The sequence below is a fragment of the Cheilinus undulatus genome, linkage group 21 (genome assembly GCF_018320785.1).
Source record: "Cheilinus undulatus linkage group 21, ASM1832078v1, whole genome shotgun sequence".
NCBI lineage: Eukaryota > Metazoa > Chordata > Actinopteri > Labriformes > Labridae > Cheilinus > Cheilinus undulatus.
In genome coordinates, this window is record NC_054885.1 from 1,362,965 (window position 1) to 1,385,487 (window position 22,523).

Below are 22,523 nucleotides of genomic sequence, written 5' to 3' on the forward strand. Positions count from 1 at the left end.
TGGAGTAGAATGAGCTGTTTACAGCCTTTCTCCCTCCTTCACTCTCTGTAAGTGGCAGATGTCAGTCAGCACCACGGACAGCTCCACATTCACACACAGCCAGTGATCTCATCTTTTACACACTGTACCATACATTTACATGGCAAAATATTTAAACTCTCATCACATTTGTCAGGCTTCTGAATAATAATGATGACTTCACAGCAGCAGAGTGGAGAACAACAGTAACCGTGAGCTCACGCAGCTCTCTGTTGATCCTTTGGCCTTCTTTCTTCTCCTGACTGAGGCTGTGAGTTTTTCATGCTGTTGTTAATGTTATCACCAGCATTCTCCACTGATACTCTCCACTTAGTCCTCTTAGGAACTAAACTGATCAAAAAATATAGTCCTTTTTATATCTCCTCTGTCCTTCTCACTGTGATAAATCTGATTGAAGATGTTAAAAACTTAATTTGAGTAATGAGCACAAAACTCCTGCTTCAGGTGTCACTATGACAATGATTGGTAGAATGGGTCCTGTCTGAATACTTTTGTCCATATAGTAGAGATACAGTTTTTCATATATGATATATATTAATGTAAATTTTGAAGAAAGCACTCAACTTTTCTCACTGAAAGTGAATCAAAGGAAAATAAATCTACACAGATGGGGCATCCATTTCTTCATTTTCCAGCCCCATTTTTTTGCAGAATTAAATAATGTGTAGCCACCAGTTTTCAGGCAGCTTGCTGGCTTGGTTCCTGTAATCAGAATTCAACTTCTGGAGGACCTGAATTGGGAATTTTACTTCCAGAACCAGAGCCACCAAGAACTGTGCAGTCACCCTTGGTGCACTTATGGAATAAACCATGCAACATACGCAACATTCAGTCAAATAACACCAACTTTCATCTTTTTTGCATGACAGTTAACAATCGCAACCCTCACATGTGTCAGATGATCTGCACGCTTGCACGTGACAGAATGTTTGATTGATACCCGCACAGATGAACCAGTGTTGACTCCAGGCGCGTGGTTCACTTTTTATGCTGTCATATTGGGTCGCTGTGTTTAATGCTCGTTATCTTCTGCAAACCACATCCAGCTTTATGCTCTGCAATAGCCGGAACACATTATCCAATCAGTGAGCAAGGCGGCGTTAATGGCAGCACATAAACATGCACCCTTACACATAGTCCGAGGCTTTGATCACTGCTCCGCCTTCATCATCCGCAGCCTTTGCGTGACATCCCCTGTGTGATATGTTACTAAGGAGCTGATGCCCTGGCTTCATGGGTCTGCATGTATATTTAATATCCTCTCTGGTGCATTAGAGAGCCGAACAACTCAGCTACACCAAGTTCTTGTTGGTTGGCCAATGTCCACATGTGTTAGCAAAGATTTCTCTGCATTGGCTTGGGAATAGTTACACAGGATATCCACGTGGGTGTGTTTTCTCTGCATCTGCTCATCAATAATTAAAGATGTGTAACATATTCCATAAAGCATATTTTTAGATCAGTCTCTGCCTGCCTTTGCGTGTGTGTTTGCTTGAGTGTATGTCTCTTCTTTTTAGCTTATATATATATATATGAGTGTTTGAGTGTATAAGTAGCCCCAGCCCCTGCGATCCATCCTCCTCTGCACCAGGGTTAAAGCCGCACACTCAGGGCACAGGGGCTGCAGGAGGGAAAGCGCAGGTGGGCGGCTCATTAGACAGCACTCCCCGCGGAGTGTGAAGGAGAAAAACACCCATTAGCAAAACAAACGATGTGCCCATCGCTCACACAAACACGCCAATTGTTTACTGAGAGCCAGGCGGCCCAGCCCATCGGCAACCCGCGCCTGCCGGGGCCTTCCTGTCAAAGTACTTCCGGGGTCAGGCATGCGGTAAAAGCAGAGAGTTATTTAGGATGTATGTGGTGTTTTGTGGATGCCTGCAGTTTGTTTACTACAAGAGGAGTAATATTCAAGAAGTTTCTGTTTCTAATGGTTAATCAGGGATGCATTTGTGTCAGCTACAACTGTGCAAGATTTTTTTATTGTCCTTGAACAACAGTTGTACAAATATTTAAATCAGACCCAGCAGGACTTCAGTGCTACTTCATGTCTTTTCTGCACAGTGTTGGGAGTGTCAATAGGAAATATTAATCCAGTTATGAAATAAGACGGCAGTTTTCTGACTTCTACCCAGTCAAAAATTGAGTTTTGTCCTATTTCTCTGTCCCACACGGATCCATCGGCTTCTTTCCAAAGTTACATGACAAATGCATGAGCAAACCCATGATAGTTTTACAAGCATTGGCCCAGTTTGGTTGGTCAAGTCTTCATGCATGCTAAAAACTAGAATTAGAACTGAAAACATCATGCACAAGAAAACTACAGAGGTATAAACCACCAACTATAATATAGCAAGGAGAGTCTACCCGTTCAAGGCACTGTCAATAATATAGACCATGATGCAACGGCATGATTCAGCAAAATAACAGGGAAGGAGCCTTTCATCAATGCATTCCTTCAACACTCGAGTTAAAGCCCAGTTCAGACCAAAGACTGGCAGTGTGCCGGGTTAAACTTGCTTACAGGTCACTCTTCAACAATCTGAGCCTGCTAGCTCACACCACTGCAACTGGAGGAGACGCTGTATTCTTTCTATGGTGCTGATCCTCTATGCTTCAGTTTCCACTGCTGCTGCTCTCAATATGATGACAATATGATATGTTACGATATGATACGATAGGAAACAATACGACATGATACGATACGTTACAATACGATACAAAATGAAACAACACGTTATGATACCATACCATATGATACAAAATGATACGTTACGATACCATACAATACAATATTATGCAATACGATACAAAACTATATGATACATTGTTACTTTACGTTACCTTATGTTATGTTAAGATACGTTATGTTACGTTACTATACCATACAAGACGTTATGATATGATACGATAGAAAACAATATGATACGTTATGATACAATACGAAATGATAGGTTACGACACATTACACATTACACACACATTTGTCTTGGACTCCAAAAGCTGCACAGATGAAGCTGCCAGATAAAAACATGTCAGTAATAAATTAGAACAAAAGCAGCAATGACCTTGTGAACAGTTCTGCACATATCAATAACCACAACCACATAACCCAGAAACATTGAGCAACACTCTCAAGTCAAACACCTGTGTTAGGCTGGGGTGGTATGGCCCGAGATTAATATCATGGTATTTTTCTTGTCCTTTACACTATTGGTATTATATCATAGTATTACATACAAAAATAACAACACATTTGAATGCATAATCAGCTATTATAACCCCAGTTCTCCCCCTTAAACAAGACTTTTATGGCAGACTCAACTCATGTCTGGGCATTAGATCATAGAAAAATGTTTTTAAAAGTCTCTTTGTGTTCATATCCTTCTAACTGCAGCTGTAGTTTAGGTTTCTCTTCTGCCATGCTGAGGTGCATCAGGCAACTACTGACTATTTAATCTTTTCTGATGTGGATTTTCATGATGAGAGCACTTGAGAAAACAAACAAATTTAGACTTTTATTGTGAAGAGCTTCACAAAAGTAACTTTTAACCAGTAGTTTAAAGGTCACATATTTGACCCCTTTAAGATAAGTTTATACTGGTCTCAGAGGTCCCCAAAACATGCCTGTGAAGTTCTAGGGATCCTGGGGGCGGGGCTAACTCCCCACATGACATCATGAGGGGGGAAATCTGAGAACAGCTTGTTTCAGCACACATTTTCTGAAGGGTAGAGAAACAGAGGGGGGAGGAAATGGATTTTTTTATTCTTGAGGGGATTATGGACAGGCCAGGTGCACATATTTTTGCTAGAAAAGCCTGAAAAGGTGTATTTTACATAATATGTGACCTTTAAACTGAGCTGAAGCAGTGAAACTGGCAGTTAGTCATGATTTTAAACAACACCTTTAACTGATTGTTGAAGCCGTTTTTTGCTGCAGCACTGGGCTAAAAATCAAGGCTCGTTCACTTTAGCACACATGCCGATGGAGACGTGCGAAGTCAGCAAACTCGCTGTCTGTTGCTTTTATTACACACATCAAAATTGAAGGGGAGGGCATCGGTTCTTCCTCATGTGTGCTCTGCAGCACAGCTCATGCATTCAAATGGGTGAGACAGTGTTGCAAAAATCCATTTTGAGGCAGAAGTTTTGCCGTGGATGGGATTGATACCAGTTTAACTCCTGCTGATGATAGCACAGTGCTTCCTGGTGAAAGGTGAGCCATTAGAGTGGATGAATGTTCACTGCAGCTGATGCATGATGTCATGATGTCTATAGATGCTGATGCAAAGGATAACACCTTTAAAAGTGTCCAAAGCTGAAAGTTCAAAGACAGTGAAGTCATGATAGTACAGAAAAGCTGGCTTTTTACCAGAGCGTGTGTGTTATTCCTGATTGATCAGTGATTTACTTCGGTGCTGCACAGACGTAAACTAAGGAGATACTCCATCACATTTAGTACAAATATGCCACTTCCTGTCTGTTGTGTGTGTCATGTGTGCAGTGAAGCCGATCCTCGTTTGCAAGCAGCAGGCTGGGCGTCTCCTCCTGGTTAACAAGCGTATCTGAGGCAGGCTCATCTCCCTGACCTCTGACCTCTGTCGGAGTATCTCCCAACACTTACCTCCCCCACGTTCCACTCCTTCATCAACATCAGCACCGTCATCTCCTCCTGACTCTGAGCCAAACAGCAGACCAGCGAACGTATGATCCACGGGTAGCAGCACCACTACTAACTCGCTATTATGCATCATCTTCCAATCATTTGTTTGGCTGGCTGACTACACAGTGTGTGCTACGGTCTGCTGGCTCTGTCTGTGGCGTCCTGCTGCCGTCCGCTGACTGATGGAGACCATTTTCATCAGAATCAGGCCAAGCATCAGCCCCCATGTTTTCTCCTCTCTATCAGGAGTTATCAGGGATCCATCTGGGTTTTACATGGAACCGCCGCGTCCTTCGCCGCCGTCCCTATCACAACTCTCGCTGATGGCTCGTTCGCTAGCTTCCAGGAGGTGGTGGGAGGTTTGTCTCTCCCCTCTCTTGTCTCTGCGTCTCGCTACAGCCGGATAATTAGCTGCCGACTGTCAGATAATTAGCCAGGCTGCATCTAATTTTGGTCACAACCTCGGACGATAATGGTCAAATGAAATCAATGGCGTACAGAAATGCGTGGGATTAGCTAAGCAGCATGTGCTCAATTAGCTCATTCCAAATGGTCCGTCCCGATTAATGAGTAAGTTGCTTTGTGTTAATGGCTTCAGTCACATCACCGTGTTTATATCTCTTAATATCTGGAATATAAATTAATTGGCTGCATTTTAACACGCCTTCCCTCTGTTTCCAGATTGTTCCCTGGCTTTTAAAGCAGCCTTGTTTTATATCTCAAGCTGTGTCGTCTTCTGATACCAGCTGAGGTGTTGAGTGAGAAGAAATGGATAATAATGAGAGCCATTGTGCGTCAGTTTTTCCACCAAACACTCCTCTGTGCAGGTCCTCTAAAAATATTGCAGTAGCTTCCTGGATTGAGCATTTTATCAAGAAAATGATCCCCACCAAGACGTTCGGCTTGCCTGGAAGTGCCATTAAGTTGAGAAGCAAGTGTAATAGGCAGGTGTGACTGAGGAAATACCCCACCTTCAAGCCCCCGCTGATACCTCCCAGTGCCAGCCGGGGATTTGGGTTAATGCGGAGTTATAAAGACATTCAGTAGAAATGGAGGATTGGAGGAGTATATCATCGTGATGCACCTCTGTGTGATGACAGCCGTACTGCATGTGACGGTAAATCCTCCATACTTATGCATCATTTTCTATTTCCTGCTCACCGGCGACGCATCAGCAGCCGTACGACGGTTTGTGCCGGGGCATCATTCTCTCTGAGAGCTGGAGCGCGGCGGGACGGTGGTGGTATGGAAGCCACTGTCAGGACTTTTGATCCAAGAAATACAAAGATAACACAGTTTAATATTTTTCTTTATAGATTTGGATGTTAAAATAAATCATTTTACCCAAGCTGTGACAGGAATGATCTTAAACTGACTGATAAGGATGCACCAACGTTTAAAACATCATCGATCACCCAGTTTAGACCTTGAATTATCATATTTAACATTCTGTTTGGGTGTAATGTCACTTTTGTTTTAAATAAAGATGCTTGCATTGACAATCCAAATAGTTCACTCAAAACTGACTGATTAATTTTGCAGATGGCTCGTTATTGAGCTGAATGCTCATGTCATTATTTAGGTCTACTTCTCATTCATCTAGGTCGGTGGTTCTCAACGTTGGGGTCGGTACCCCAACGTTGATCAGCTGTGTCAGTCGAGACTCGTCTAAACGCAGGCAACACTAAATTCATGTCGTTTACATCCTACAGAGCTGCAAAAAAGAATAATGTCTGAGGAAATTGTCATGTAATGCATCATGGGACACACCTGAAAAACACACAATTCTCTATTTTGTCTATTAAACCAGTGGTTCTCAATGTTGGGGTCAGGACCCCATTGGGGGTTATGAAACACTGACAAGGGGTCTCCAAATACCTTGAAAAAAACTTCAAATATTTTCAAAATACACTGTTGTCACTTAACACCAATTCTGCCAAATTTTAACTCGTTTTCATTACTTTTTTCCCCAATTTTAGCACATTTTGTCCATTTTAAACCCTTTCCACTGCTTTTTTCTGCCTGTTTTTGCCACTGGTAAACACAATCTTGCCACTTTCTGCCTGTTGTTGGTGCTTTTGACCCATTATTGCCACTATTAACCCTCTTTACCATTTTAATGCCCATTTTAACTACATTACATCTTTAGATAGGCCCATTTTTGCCAGTTTCAACCTAGCTCTGCCTCAGCTAACCCTTTTTGCCAGTTTATATAAATTTTTCAGCCTATTTCACCAAATTTCCACCAATTTTTTTGCCACTTTAAAGCCATTTCAGCCACTTTTTTATCCCCTTTTACCACTTTATATGCCTTTTTTTTCCACTTTAACCCATTTTTGCCATTTTTTGGTGATTTTTTTGCCACTTTTTTAATTTTACACTTCCAACCCATTTCTGCTACTTTTAAAATCCAATTTCACCACCTTATCCACCGTTGTTACCATAATTAACAATTTTTAATTCTGTTGTTATGAAAAGGAATTTATATTTTTAAGAGCACTCCTCACTGCACAAATGAATAAAAAGATATTTGTTTCTTTGATAAGAGTGGTTATTATTCAGGGTAAATATAAAACATGGAGTAACTTTACAATTGACCATGATTTTGTTGGCCCCCATTTTGACTGGGTCCTAGAAGGCTCTCCCTCTTATGGACGGCCTTAACTGTTTTGAATGTGCATGGCTGTGTTAACCACCTTCAGGTGCAGTGGGGGTCCCCGATCTCTGGCACCTTTATTTTGGGGGTCGTGGGCTGAAAAGGTTGAGAACCATTAATCTAGGTCATGAGGTCACGGTTATCCAGGGCATGATCTAGAAGAAGATTCTAGACTAAGTTCTGGTTCCTGTTTCTAGACATAGATGGACCTTGAATAAAGTACTACAGATGCTTTTTCACATTTCTCTGCAACACTTTCAAACTGAAACAACCAGCAGGCTGCCTCCTTCCTCTCTCAGAGCTGACACCTGGTGTTCGTTTCAATAAAAACCATGTGTATAAAGTGATACTGGCTGAAATGATGGAAACTTCGGCACATCAGATATCAGTAAAATCCAGTATTGTCCATCCCCAGGTCAAACTTCGTTCCCCTCTGATTTTACTGATGTGGAGCTGGTTTCATTATCCATCCTGTTTCCTGCAGGACCACTATCTGGTTTTACCACCAAATGAAGTCATGATTGGCTAAAGTTTTTCTGCATGTTCAGGTTTTTTTGGAGTGTGAGTTATTTTTGCTCCGAGCACTCTTCTCTGACTTCAAAAATAACTTTTAATAAATCAGCATCTTGCTGTGTTTGGTGAAGTTGGACGCAGCCAAATCAGGCATCTTATCCAAATTCCTGTCTCCTCGCCGGCACCCCAAAGGGTCTCATTTGGCGGCCATTTTTCCCCTTTAGGCTCTCTGAGACTCGGTCACGTCAGTGAGTTTGGGGCGGAGGGAGGATGCTGTGCACGTGTCTGCTCTCGTGCACGAGTCCACACGTACCTGAGCGGGTTTTTTCTCCAACTCACTCCCCTATGCACTTTGTTCCTGCGTCTCTTCTGCAGGGGAACTTTGTGTGACATTAGTATTCCGACAACATCGCAGGGGTCATGCGATCTACACCCTGCTCCCTCCCAGCAGTGCGTCTCGTTGTCCCCCTCCCGCCCCCCTATTTCTTCCTCCCCCCTTTCTCCATTTTGAGGGCTGCAGCGCTGCATTAACTAGAAGCACGGGGAACAAATAAAAATAGATGGGCAAAGTTGTGAGATGTGAGCCCTTAGGGATGTACTGTACGGATATACATTTTCTGGAGCAGCCCACCTCCTCCCTCCTCACCCCACCTCACCCCGAGCTCCCATCTTTGGATCAAGGCAGTAATTCAATTGGGGATAGACAGGAGCAGGATTTCCTTGATGCTTTTTTTCCCTTTTCTTATAAACGGGTTGTCTGCCTGTCAGCATTGATAATGCTAGCTGCTGCACACTGCGGCTAACTCTTCCCACCCCGCGCTGCCATTCTCCATCCTGCCCCGGCACTGAAGAGCTCCTCCATGATTTACTCCATGCCTGTCTGCCCATCTGGCTTTTTTTTCTCATTGGCTCAGCCTCCAGAGGACTCGCTGCCCGTCTCTCATTCTCTCCCGCTCATCTGTTTTTCTGTTTGACAATCCAAGCATTGTCCATCCGATACGTGTCCACGGCTATCTTTCCATCTGTGGAGATGGGACTGGAATGTGATCTGGCAGGAGGATGGGTTTACTGTAGATCTGGTAGTGATGTGTCGTCAGAGGACGAGGCGCTTCTAAGAGCCGACTCTTCTGGAGCTGGCTCCTGTTTAGGAGCGTTTTACCTTTATTCTTCATTTCCATTGTTGTTTAATGCAGAGGTTCTCAACCTTTTCAGCCTGCGACCCCCAAAATAAAGGTGCCAGAGATCGGGGACCCCCACTGTACCTGAACACAGCCATGCACATTCAAAACAGTCAAGGCAGCCCATGAGGGGGGGGTAAATGGGAGAGCTTTCTGGGAACCAGCCAAAATGGGGGCTAACAAAATCCTGGTCCAAATCCATATTTTATATTTAACCTGAATAATAACCACTCTTATCAAAGAAACAAATATCTTTTTATTCATTTGTGCAGTGAGGAGTGCTCTTAAAAATACGAATCCCTTTTCTTAAAAACAGAATTAAAATGTGTTAATTATGGCAAAAAAGGTAGATAAGGTGATGAAACTGGATTTTACAAGTAGCAGAAAAAAAAAGAGAAAAATGGGTTAAAGTGGCAAAAACAGACATATAAAGTGGTAAAAGGGATAAGAAAGTGGCTGGAATGGCTTTAATGTGGCAAAAAAAATTGGTGGAAATTTGATGAAATAGGAAGAAAAATTGCTATTAACTGACAAAAAAGGTTAGCTGAGGCAGAGACAGGCAGAAATGGGTTAAAGTGGCAAAAGCGGGCATATCTAAAAGTGAAATGTAGTTAAAATGGGCATAAAAAGTGGTAAAGAGGGTTAAGTGGCAATAATGAGTCAACAGCACCGACAATAGGTGGAAAGTGGCAAGATTGTGTTTACCAGTGGCAAAAACAGGCAGAAAAAAGCAGTGGAAAGGGTTTAAAACAGACAAAATGGGTTTGAAGTGGCTAAGTGGCAAAAAGTTTTAAGTGGGTTTAAATTTGGCAAAATTGGTGTAAAGTGACAACAGTGTCATTTGAAAAATATTTGAATTTTTTTTAACCAAAAAATGGCAAAAATTGTTTAAAGTGGCAAAAAAGGCATATAAAGTGGTAAAATGGGATTTTAAAAAAAGTGTCTTTAAAGTGGCAAAAAATTGGTGGAAATTTGGTGAAATACGATGAAAAATTGATATAAACTGGCAAAAAAGGTTAGAAATAGGCAGAAATGGGTTAAAATGGTAGTTAAAATGGGCATAAAAGTGGTAAAGAGGGGTTAATAGTGGCAATAATGGGTCAACAGCGCCAACAACAGGTGGAAAGTGGCAAGATTCAGTTTACTAGTGGCAAGAACAGGCAGAAAAAAGCGGCGGAAAGGGTTTAAAACAGACAAAATGTGCTTAAATCGGCGAAAAAAGTGACGAAAAGGGGTTGAAATTTGGCAAAATTAGTGTAAAGTGACAACAGTGTATTTTGAAAGATATTTGAAGTTTTTTCAAGGTATTTGGAGACCCCATGTCAGTGTTTTGTGACCCCCAATGGGGTCGTGACCCCAACAGTGGGAACCACTGGTTTAATAGACAGGATAGAGAATTGTGTGTTTTTCAGGTGTGTCCCATGATGCATTGCATGACAATTTCCTCAGACACTTTTCTTTTTTGCAGCTCTGTAGGATGTAAATGACATGAATTTAATGTTGCCTGTGTTTAGACGAGTCTCGACTGAAACAGCCTATCTAATAATAAGTCAAAGGCGTGCAGGCGTAGATGCACAGCAGTGAATAACTGTATGAAGAGAAAAATGAAGATGTTTTCTAAGACCTCATCATCATTCAGTTGGAGGATCATAGAGGTAACACGATGCCAAAAGACACTTTTTAAGTTGCAAAACCGCTGGGTTTCATTTGACGTCCCCTGTAGAAAATATTAACCTTTGAACTTCCAAACATGCCCACCCATTGTAAATGCAAAAAACACAAAAAAACAAAACAGCTCTGGATACTTTCCACTGAGCATTGTTTTGGAAATGCATCTAGAGGGCAAAGGCACACACTGCCAGTGAAAAAAAAACACTGCATGCCCAGAATATTGTGCAGGTGGAGTATGTGCAATTTGAGGGTAAGGCTTGGGTTTGAAAAGTCACGTGATATATAGCCAAATAAATCCTTTAATGGGAGTGTTCTGGTGTTTTTGCATCTTTATGACAGTTCATTTTGGATCCAGCATCCACTCAGTGATGTGGGGTCTAATTTTGGTTTCTTTAATCCAAATGCAAATGTTGATAAATGTTATATGCTGGCATCTTAGTTGTTGCTGTTTATCATCAATGCTCCCACAAGGTTTCTTCTTACATGCCAAGCTTTTTTCTGTACGAGACTTTAAGACTTCCATTCAAATGCTGCACAGGTTTCATCCATTTCATTAAGGAGCAGTAAAATGCTGGCAGATATACCCGTCTTACATCTAAATATTGGCAAATTGTCTAATTTTTCAATAGCCAAAATGGTAATCAGAGCTGATCAGAGCCAAATGACCTGATCACCGAAATGAGCAGGAATTTCCATCACTTATCTCTGTGGACATCTGAGCTCATTCTTTCTCCAGCATATCTATCAGATACTGGGCTAACTGATGGTCAAAAATAATCTGTTCTAAGGTTGGAGGTAGTCTGAAGCTCTCTCCATCATCACGCGGCTAACAAGAATCCACATAAGTTAGTGATGTACGTCTGACAGGTGTGATCGACCAAAAACCTCAACGCAGAGTGTGGTCGGTTTCCTCTGAGAGCTTCATCTTGAAGATTTTATTCTGACAGTTTCCTGACAGTCTGGACTTCAGAAGTGAATCAACCACTCAGAGATGCCGCTATCATTCTCCAGAATGTTCAACATCATGTTAACGGATGTCACCAGGATGTGGCGAGGTGTGGTGAACATCACGGATGCACTGAAAGCACCTCCACTGTAATTAAGACCTCAGCATAAAATCATAAAAAAGTTCTGGTGCTGAGACAACCCTTGATCTCTTAAATGAATCTCTTCTCGTCCGTCCTCACAGATGGATAGTCAGTGTGCCTGATAACAGCACACGGCTGCTGTATGATGGAGATGTAGCATCAGTCCTCCTATAGAAAGGCTGTCCAGTGCCTCTGATCAAACAAACATATCACATATCATTATCACAACGCCCATAAGGGGGTCTAAAGGGGAAAGCTCTCTGGGACCCTGAGCTTTCTCAAAACAGATTTACCCTCGTCTTGGTAATTTTAACAATGTGGATGGGCACGCTGAATAAACAGCTAGTAAAGACAGACTTCATGGTTAAACCATGATGTGCACAAACGTCAGGACACCAGAGAATAAAGTGGAAGAAACTGAGACAGCTTTAAATGGGGGGAAAAAAAATTAAATAATTGAAAAAGAGATGCAATCATCTGTGGCAAGGCCTTAAGAGTGGCAAACATGTGTCTAACAGTGGCAAAAATAGAGCAGCTAAGATGGCAAAAAGTAGTTAAAATGTGGCAAAAAAAATTGGTTTCAATCGGCAGAAAAAGAAGTCAAGCAGCAAATAAGGGTTAAGAAAGAAAAATGTGGGTAAAAATGATGAAAAGCAGTTAAACAGTGGCAAAAATTTGGGTAAAAGTAGCAAAAATGGCAAAATAAACAAACAAACAAAAAAAAAGTTTAAAGGGCCCACCAGGGTGCCATCCAAATGGGAAAAAAAAAACAGCAGAAATAACTGGTGAAAGTGGTTAAAGAGTGACAAAACAATAAAAGAGTCAAAAATAAGGTAGAGGGGGAAAACAAGGGATAAGCAGCAAATATGGATAAGAAAAGAAAAAGGTAAAAAGTGACAAAAGTGGAAATAATTGGCTAGGAGAAGCGAAAATAGGTGGAATAAATGGTGAAAAACGGTTAAAAAGTGTCAAAAAGTGGCTAAATGTGGGGCTGAAGTGGTGAAAACAGTTAAAAGAAGCAAAAGTTGACTTAAAGAAGCAACAATGAGATATTTTGAAACAAACAAAACACAGTTTTCATCTCCAGAATGTATTTATTGTTTGCCATGAAAAATGTCAGCAACAATGCGACTGATCCAACACACAGGCAGTGATTTCATCAATAAATCACAACTGGAGAGGGTCCAGTCTCTGGGTTTATCAGGGTCCATTCTCTGGGTTTATCAGGGTCCATTCTCTGGTTTATCAGGGTCCATTCTCTGGGTTTATCAGGGTCCATTCTCTGGGCTTATCAGGGTCCATTCTCTGGGTTTATCAGGGTCCATTCTCTGGGTCTATCAGGGTCCATTCTCTGGGTCTATCAGGGTCCATTCTCTGGGCTTATCAGGGTCCATTCTCTGGGCTTATCAGGGTCCATTCTCTGGGTCTATCAGGGTCCATTCTCTGGGTCTATCAGGGTCCATTCTCTGGGTCTATCAGGGTCCATTCTCTGGTTTATCAGGGTCCATTCTCTGGGTTTATCAGGGTCCATTCTCTGGGCTTATCAGGGTCCATTCTCTGGGTCTATCAGGGTCCATTCTCTGGGTCTATCAGGGTCCATTCTCTGGGCTTATCAGGGTCCATTCTCTGGGTCTATCAGGGTCCATTCTCTGGGTCTATCAGGGTCCATTCTCTGGGCTTATCAGGGTCCATTCTCTGGGTCTATCAGGGTCCAGTCTCTGGTTTATCAGGGTCCATTCTCTGGGTCTATCAGGGTCCATTCTCTGGGTTTATCAGGGTCCATTCTCTGGGTCTATCAGGGTCCATTCTCTGGGCTTATCAGGGTCCATTCTCTGGGTCTATCAGGGTCCATTCTCTGGGCTTATCAGGGTCCATTCTCTGGGTCTATCAGGGTCCATTCTCTGGGCTTATCAGGGTCCATTCTCTGGGTCTATCAGGGTCCATTCTCTGGGTTTATCAGGGTCCATTCTCTGGGTCTATCAGGGTCCAGTCTCTGGTTTATCAGGGTCCATTCTCTGGGTCTATCAGGGTCCATTCTCTGGGTTTATCAGGGTCCATTCTCTGAGTCTATCAGGGTCCATTCTCTGGGCTTATCAGGGTCCATTCTCAGGGTTTTCAGGGTCCATTCTCTAGGTTTTTTAGGGGCTCTTCTCTAGGTTTTTCAGGGGTCCATTCTCTAGGTTTTTTAGGGGCTCTTCTCTAGGTTTTTCAGGGGTCCATTCTCAGGGTTTTTATGGGGCCCAGCCATCTCTGTGAGGCCAAGTCAATAGGTCAGAGCAGTCCAGGTTGCCTCCTGATACACGTCTGTTTAAGATCGTATTTGCCACCAGTTGTTTTGGCTTTACTGGGACAGTATGAAGCTGTCTGTGTCTTTAAAATACCAAACAGATTGATCAGGCTGACCTCAGAGCATATCCATGCTTAGCAGCCAAAGGGGGTTAAAAACAGGGTTTAAGCCAGTCAAAAGAAGCAACCAAGCTCTTCTCTACAGCTGATTTCCCAACACAATGGTCTTATAATAAAAAGGAATAACAATGCAGCTTCTTTCTGCATGCAACAGCACCGGCAGGAGTATTAACTTTAATGTCATTCTCTCTTGTCTGTGAGACTGAGGCTGAATAATGTAGCAGTGGTAGCTCACTTCCTGAGAAATCACCAAAATCACAGGGGATGATGATTGTTGCACCGCGCCTGGCATTTCACTTGTATCCAGTATCGGACCAAGGCGCTCTCAATTGCACCCTGGGGGCTGAGGCTCGCTAACTGAAGAGAAACCAGGTCAACTGATAGGGGAATTGTGTCGTTATCTTTATATGTGCACGCTGCAGATACAGTGGCACAGCTCTCTCGCTAGCAGATCGCTACATTTTACAAAGCAATCAGGGCCTGTTATCGACGCACGGGTAGCAGGGCTAAACTACAGTAATCCACTTCATGTTTACTAATGAACCGCCATTTAGAGAGGCAGCCTCATTCTGCACCAAGCTGAGGATGGAAGCAACACTTGGGAGAGGAAGCCTCAGGGACGAGAGGCAGCCTTCCGGACTTGACATCCCATCATGAGGGGGGCCCGCTGGCTGGGCCGCTTGCTGGCGATGCAGAGTCTGTTTGTTGTGCATCCATCAACCCCCGTGTCCTGCCCAGGAGCCGATCGATAGCCAACACAAAAGCTCATTGATGACAGACAGCTCTTGACAAACATATAGCATTTTTTCTGTCTAGTATAGCAATAATCTCCAAGGTCAGTGCGAGACATTCAATGGCGGCTGGGACGCCAGGAGCTCATACCAAGTCTTCTCCGCATCTTTTCACGCAGGGGGAACAAAAAAGGTCTGATGCATTTTAAGTCGGCGTTGAAAGCTCTTGGCACATTGTTAGGCAGCTGTACACAGAGAGAGTGGAAGCACGGGCGCTTGACAAGTGGTGACGCTGCCTTGACATGTCACTGACAGACATCCAAAAACCCCCCCAAGGACATGAAACCACGCTGAAAGGGCTACAGAGGACAACATTAGTAGTTAGCCTTGGTCAAAGACAAGCAGTAGTATATGTTTCAGAGGTAAATATTAACTTGGAGCAATGGCCACCACAAAAGTGCCATCCTAAACGCCCCTATAGGAGATAAACGTCCACTCTCTGGTGACCAGCAAACGCCCACAAAGTGGACAAGAAGACAAATTTAACAGAGGGCCCACCAGGGTGCCCTGCAAATGGGAATAAACTCTAATCCTCCAACAGAATGCACATCAAGTAAACAAATCTGACAAAATGCCCTCTAAGGTGCCCTCCACAAGGACAAATTCAATCTAGTGACCCATAGCGCCCCCTCCACGTGGGCAGAATATGACCCACATGGGTACCCTTCAAGTTGACAAATTCAACCTGGTGCCAAGTAAGGTGCCCTTGATTTTACCAAATGTTAACCCTTTTCATCACTTTTTAACACAAATGTTAGCACATATTTTCCACTTAGAACCCACTTTTATCCATTTGAAACCCTTTCCACCACTGTTTCTGCCTGTTTTTGCCATTTTTAACCCAATTCTTGCCACTTTCTGCCTGTTGTTGCCTCTGTTCACCCATTATTGCCTCCATCAACCTGTTTTTCCATCCTTTTGCCCATTTTAACCCATTTTTGCCTGTTAATATCAATTTTTCATCCCATTCCAACTAATTTTCACCAATTTTTGGCACTTCATAGCCATTTCCCCAACTTTTTCATCGCCTTTTTGTGCCCGTTTTTGCCACTTTACCTATTTTTGGTATTTTTTTCCCCTTTATCTAATTTTTGCCACTTTTAACTCATATATGTATATATATTTATATATATATGTTCTCTAAAAATCCAATTTCACCACCTTTTTATCATTTTTAGCCATTATGAACCCATTTAACAAATTTTTAACCCATTTGAATTTTGTTTTTAACCAAAGTTTTTCATCTAAAGAAGGCTAAATGAATAAATAAAGATATTTGTTTGTTGATGAGAGTGGTTATTATTCAGGTCAAATCTAAAATATGGTTTTCACAGCTTAACTTTACAATGGGACACGGTTTTGCTGACCTCCATGGGCCCCTAGTTTGGCTTGGTCCCAGAAACCTCCCCCTTTATCCCTCCTTATGGACGGCCTTGTCTGCACACGACTCTTCTTGAATGTTCCTGGCTGTTCGACCACCTTCAGGTCCAGAGGGGGTCCCGGTCTCTGAGACCTTTATTTTGGGGGTTGCGGGCTGAAAAGGTTGAGAACTACTGTGTTAAAGGACTAGTAATCATAATATTGACATTTAATCTTAACCAGGATATCTAGATTTATCATGATAAATATATAACAGCTTTTAGGGCCCCTCCTCATACATCGGGTGCCCTTTTCTATTATTTCTGCCCCTGCACCTCAGACCTGAGTCCACCCCTGGTTTGGAGATTGTTTGTATGAGAAACTGGAACATTGTGTTTTCCTCTTTCCAAAGTTAGTTTATGTGACAGCAGAGACGACAGCCACACATCCAACCACACACACACACACACACACACACTAGCATGCAGACTACAGGTGTGTTAGGGCACAGACTTGGAGTTATAATAGGAGGGCCCGGCTCCCCCCCCAGGCCATCCTGCCAGCTGGCCGGACTGAGTGTGAGTGATGCCCGAGCGAGGCAGCCCCATTAGGGAAGTGCTGGTGGTGAGTGCAGGATAGCTCAGGTAATTAAAGCCAAACCAAAGCAGGCAGGCGAGGCGGGGGCTCCCAGATTTATGTGGCTGAGTAATGCACATACCGAAGGCAGCTCGCCGTCCAAAGGCCTCGCTCTCCTACAAACAGTCTCGAGAGGCATTAGCTTCCTCACCACTCTGATGCAGCCTATTACTCTCACTCTCTCCATCTTGTTCTTTGGTTTTGTTTTGGATCCCAGTGCCATGGTGAGACTTTATCTGATAAAACATCCACCTCTACACGATTAAGACTAGATTTGGATTTTCTGAGTCTGATATGATTATCAGATCTGAGACATTTATTTGAATAATGGGTGTGGAACGTCCTTTATTTTACAACCTTTGGTTCCAGTGTGACAAAAAAATCAGCCTTGGTATTTTCTGCATCCACACTGTGATGTATTTTCTGGAATACTAGCAGGTAGTTTTTGTGCCTTTAGCTAAAAGACCATTTAACATGAACCATGAGATAGGAAGGAAGAAAACAGACATTCTGCATGAACGTGAGGTTCAGAGAGGGGGCAGAATCGGTGTTTGTGGTATATGTGCATGGAAATGAATCTTAATAGCATGAAGTGTTCATCTTCAGATCACTGGAATACTCATTAGCTGAAACTTTTGTATTTTTTTGAGCATTTTTGTCTCATATTTTTGCAGTCTGGTGAGGAAATATGGTTCCTGTGCTACTGCAGAGAGTTCAACCTTTATGTACTTAAAACTGCAGAAAAAAAATCCTGTTGCATTTATAAACCAATGTTTATGATTCAACGAGAAACTTGAAAATGAAAGGTGGTTGAGTTGAGACCCTAAGCTATTGTTGTGGTTCTAGTTGTTGCACTAATAGTAAGACATCTTGCAGTACAGATTCATTATTAACAAGATATTTGATGGATGATGTTGGATAGGTTCTTGCTTCAGTCTCTATAATGACTGGTTCTATGCCACACTGACCTATGCCATTGTTAGCACTGCATATTTCCACATTGGTGCACCCATGTTGCTCAGCAATACTTTGCCCAAATGCTGCACAGCAAATGCACTATTTCCCTCTGCAATTTTATGATTTCATGAGGTGTAATGTCTCCTTAAGGCAGCGTTACTCAACCCTGCTCAACCAAAGAGCCAAACCGTTGAAAAATGCCTTTGCAAGAGCCACAATGTAAGTGGTGAAAATGGTCATGAACATAAGTTAAAAGTGGCAAATCATCGTCAAACACCGGCAAAAAAGTGGCCAAAAGGGCATAAAATGGCAAAAAATGGGTGAAAAGTGGCACAACCGGGAGAAAAAATGGCAAAATAGTGCAGAAAGTGGCAAAAAGAGTGAGAAGTTACCAAAAAATGAGTTACAGGTGGCAAAAAAATTGTCAAAAAGTAGCAAAACCTGGCAAAAAAAAGTGTAAAAGCTACCAAAATGGACAAAAATGGAGGAAAAATTGCCAAAAAGCAGCAAAGAATGGCAAGAATGCTGAAAACAGTGGCATCTGATGACAAAACACGGTTTAGATGGGCAAAAAGTGGAACAAAAGTGGAAAAATTGCAAAAAACAGGATTAAAGAAGCAACAAACTGGTGGCAAAAATGGGATAGAGGTTATAAAATTGGGCAAAAGGGGCAAAAATGAATGGCAGAAGTGGGCTGAGAGCAGAAAAAATGGATTATAGTGGCAAAAAAATGAAAAAAATTGCAAATAAGGGCAATGCAGAGATGTTTGGGTGCACATTTCAAGAATAAATTATCTTGGCTTGTGGTCAAATTGCAAAAACATATACTCATCATTCATGTTTAACGTCTTTCATCTAGCATTTCTAAGATTAAAAAGAGAATTATAATGTAAAATTGCCACTCATAAATACCATAAATCATGTCAAAATCGTAATTTAAATCAAAATGATTGCAATTCAATAGTTTTTGCAAATTTTAGGCCCTAAAACCAATTCAAAATATTCTGTAAAATGTGCCCTAAAAGTTTTCTTCTTCACTGCGTTTACTTTAATGGTTTGCTGTATGGCTCCACAGTGCCCCTGTGGTTCATGGTGGTATTGCAACATTTAGTCTTTAGGAGAGCGGGCAGAACTTTGGATGAAATATACATAGAGCATGCTTTTTCCTCACAGTCGTACACATCTTGCATTTCTACCCAGATCCATGCTTTTTACTGGCATGTCAGGCCTTTGGTTGCATCTCTTCAGACACGTTCATCTCCACAGAAGTAAATCAGGAAGTGATAATTGACCTCCAGAGTCTAACACCTTACAAAACAGGGAACATCACAAAATATAAACGGTGAGATTTTTACCGCCTGTGCGCATCTTTCTTTATAGTTTTACTGTCACCATTATCCTGAACATCTGGGCCACGAGTGCGGCACTAAAGCCTCGATGTAACGGGTAAAAAAATCAGCCAGGGCGTGCCTCTCACAGGTGCTGGGATCAGTCCAAATTGATAACAATTTTTCAGAGTTTGCAGACTCAATAACACTTAGAAGGATACAGGAAACAGCAGCGCCGGACATGGAGGGGAGGTCTGGCAGATTACAGGAGATTTGTCGACCCCTGGGAGTTCTCACTCAGCTGATGTTGACAAAGCGCGGCTGATGTCGGTTAGACGAGGGAGAGAGAAGAAGAAAAGAGAGAGCATTCATGTATGGAGGCTGGAGCGTGATACACGCCTTTGTCTTCTCCTTTTCAACACCCTCGACCCTTTTCTCTTGCACCGAGGGTAGAACATCAATGAATAATTCATCAGTCAAATCCAGAAATCTATGAAATAAAATCATTTGTTGCCCTATAGTGTGCTTGACAGAGAGATTGTTTATAAGGGTGGTAAAGCAGGGCTGCAGCGTTGGTAACAATCAATAGTCTGATGGAATCCCGAGGCCCTCTCTTGTTGCCAGCACACATCCAGACTGAGACATCAAAACAGCTTCTGGTTTCTCTCCTCTCGTTTGTTTCTGCACGCCGTCTCCAGCCAGATGGGCCGGGTTTTCATTGGTCGTTTCTGCATTTGCATTATTTATTTGTGCGTTCAGAAAAGGCCCCTTCTCTGCACATCTTGAGGTTGTCATTAGCTGCAGCATGTTGCCACGATGCTGGGAACAATTAGGATAATAATGCTGTGACCGATCGTAATGGTGATAATGATAATGAAGAGATAATGATAAGACAGAATGGAAACGACTGAAGCAAATAGGGTTGCTCTTTTAAGTGTGATTCCACCACAGAAAAACACACTTTTCTCTCACCAATAATAACTATCATCATAATGACGGGGATGACTACAGCAGCCCCACCTTCCTCCATCATCTACCTTCCTCCATCTCATTAGAAACAGGAGAGGTCGCAGCACTAGTGCCACTCGCTTCACCACGTAGAAGCGAATGTTCTCGCTGCATATCCACGCATGGGCTGCTAGATGGTGAATATAACCCAGAGCCGATGACTTATTAATCTGTCCGCTGTAAGTGAACAGGCCTGTGCTCTAATGAGGAGAGATTAAAGAGACCGAGGAGAGACTTTTAAAGCGGCTCAGGAAGTACGGAATGAAAGGAGGTGAGGACAAAGACGGAGGAAGAAACGGAAACTGGTTCTGAACGTACAATATGATTACCTGTCAGAAAAAGCACTGGAAGTGTTGATACCTCAGGGCCATCAGTGCTAACGCATCCAATACAATCTACATGAAACAAAACACTTGTAACACTGGGTTCAAATCTTCACTTACATGCAGCAGAGACTGCCCTCTACAGGTTGAAAACAAGCTATTACAGCTGAATTTTCCTATTGGCTGATTAGGAGGCAGGTGGCATACAGAGCCCACCCACTTTTTCACAACTTCTACCCCCGTAGTAGCAGCTGTTTGTCAGAACTCAATGCTGTAGCAGACTCAGAGATGTCGCTTTGATACTCTAGGATTGTGGGTAGTGTAGTTCTTCTACATGGCGGTGACAGATGATCATTATTGGATCAAAGTGGATAAAAAGACGTTCAGTATCAGGTTATCTGGTGTGGATTTAATCATTAAAGTCCCCAAAAGTCACACGAGCTCCAGGCTTGCTGAAAATGCTGATGTAAGGGATTCAAAGGCATCAATGAGGGAACAACGGCTAGCTTCAAGAGGAAAAACAACTAAGAGGCAGTGTGCAGTTTTCACAATTTTTTGCCATTTTAAACTTCCCTTTGCCATTACATACCACTTGTTTCCTCTTTTCTTGCCCATTTTTGCCACTCTTGGCTGTTTTTTTGCCTATTTAAGTCACTTTCCGCTCATTTTTTGTCACTTCTCATAAATTTTTGCTACTTTCTGACCATTTTTCCACTTTTTCTCCCCATTTTCACCGCTTTTTGCTGCTTTTGACTATTTTTGCCACCTTTAACCTATTTTTATTGCTACTTCAACCTGTTTTTGCCTCTTTTCACCTCTTAGATTGTGTCTCTTGCAAAGGTATTTTCAATCATTTGGCTCTTTGGTTTAGTAACACTGCTCTATAGTAACTCTAAGTTTATCCATTTAGCTCCATGCACAGCAGAGGTTAGCAAAGCAAATCACCTTTTTTCAGGTTTATGGTTCCGCACCTCCCCTGAAGCTCTGTGGCGCCCCCTAGGGGAGGCCTGCCTCACACTTTGAAAACCACTGGTTTATGGCATTAGTATGTGTTCTCAGTATTTTTTTGTTTTCTTTCAATTTTGAAATTGACTTAGGGACCAGATTGAGTGAGAAAGACTGCCAGGTTCACATCACAGACTATAAAATGACTTCATATGCGAGGGAGTGGAGTTGCAGAAATCTGTGAATGATTGGTCCTCAAAGTCACATGGTACGGCAGGATCGTCATGTCCGATTGGTCCTTAAAGCCATGTGACACGGGCGAGCAGGTAAGGCATGTTTGATTGGTCTCCAAATTCACGTGACACGGACTGGCAGGAAAGGACAACAGTCTGGAAGAGAGAGAGGCAGGGATGCACGGAGAAGCGGTGGTGAGACGTTTTTACAGAACTCATTTGGTATCGATACTTTGCTAAAGGGATGGATTCCAAAAGAGTACTTGGTAAATATCGATATATCGATACTTCAGTATCGATACTCCCACCACTAATTCATACGAGGGACCGACAAGAGGAAGCCAGAAAAGAAATGAAAAGAAAAGAAAGAAAGGCAAAAAGACAAGTGAGCTGAGACCAGGAGAGATTCACAGGCAGAGAGACGGGTGAGCTGTAGACAAAGAAAATGACACTGTCAAAGACATTTTACTTCATTTTATGTATTGTTTTGAGAATTTATGGTGTCAATTTTGTTTAAATAAAAACTTGTGTTTCAAAAAAAATTAACAGCATTAAAGGAAAACTAATTTTCATACGTCCCTGAAATTGCACCCAGATCCACATATCACACTGACTCCAGTTAGACATGATGATGTTCCAGACCTTTGGTTTAATACATTTTCTCTGACTGGACCTCTGAGTTTTAGTTGATGACCCCTGGTCTAGTGAGTGCATTTGTAGGATTTGAAT

General features: G+C 42.4%; 1 protein-coding gene across 2 annotated transcripts in view; it reads left to right on the forward strand.

Annotated features, from left to right (window-relative positions):
* Positions 1-22,523, forward strand: part of LOC121503884 (RNA binding protein fox-1 homolog 3-like) — a 679,192-nt gene that overhangs the window by 358,701 nt on the left and 297,968 nt on the right. The gene's annotated exons all lie outside the window — the stretch shown is intronic.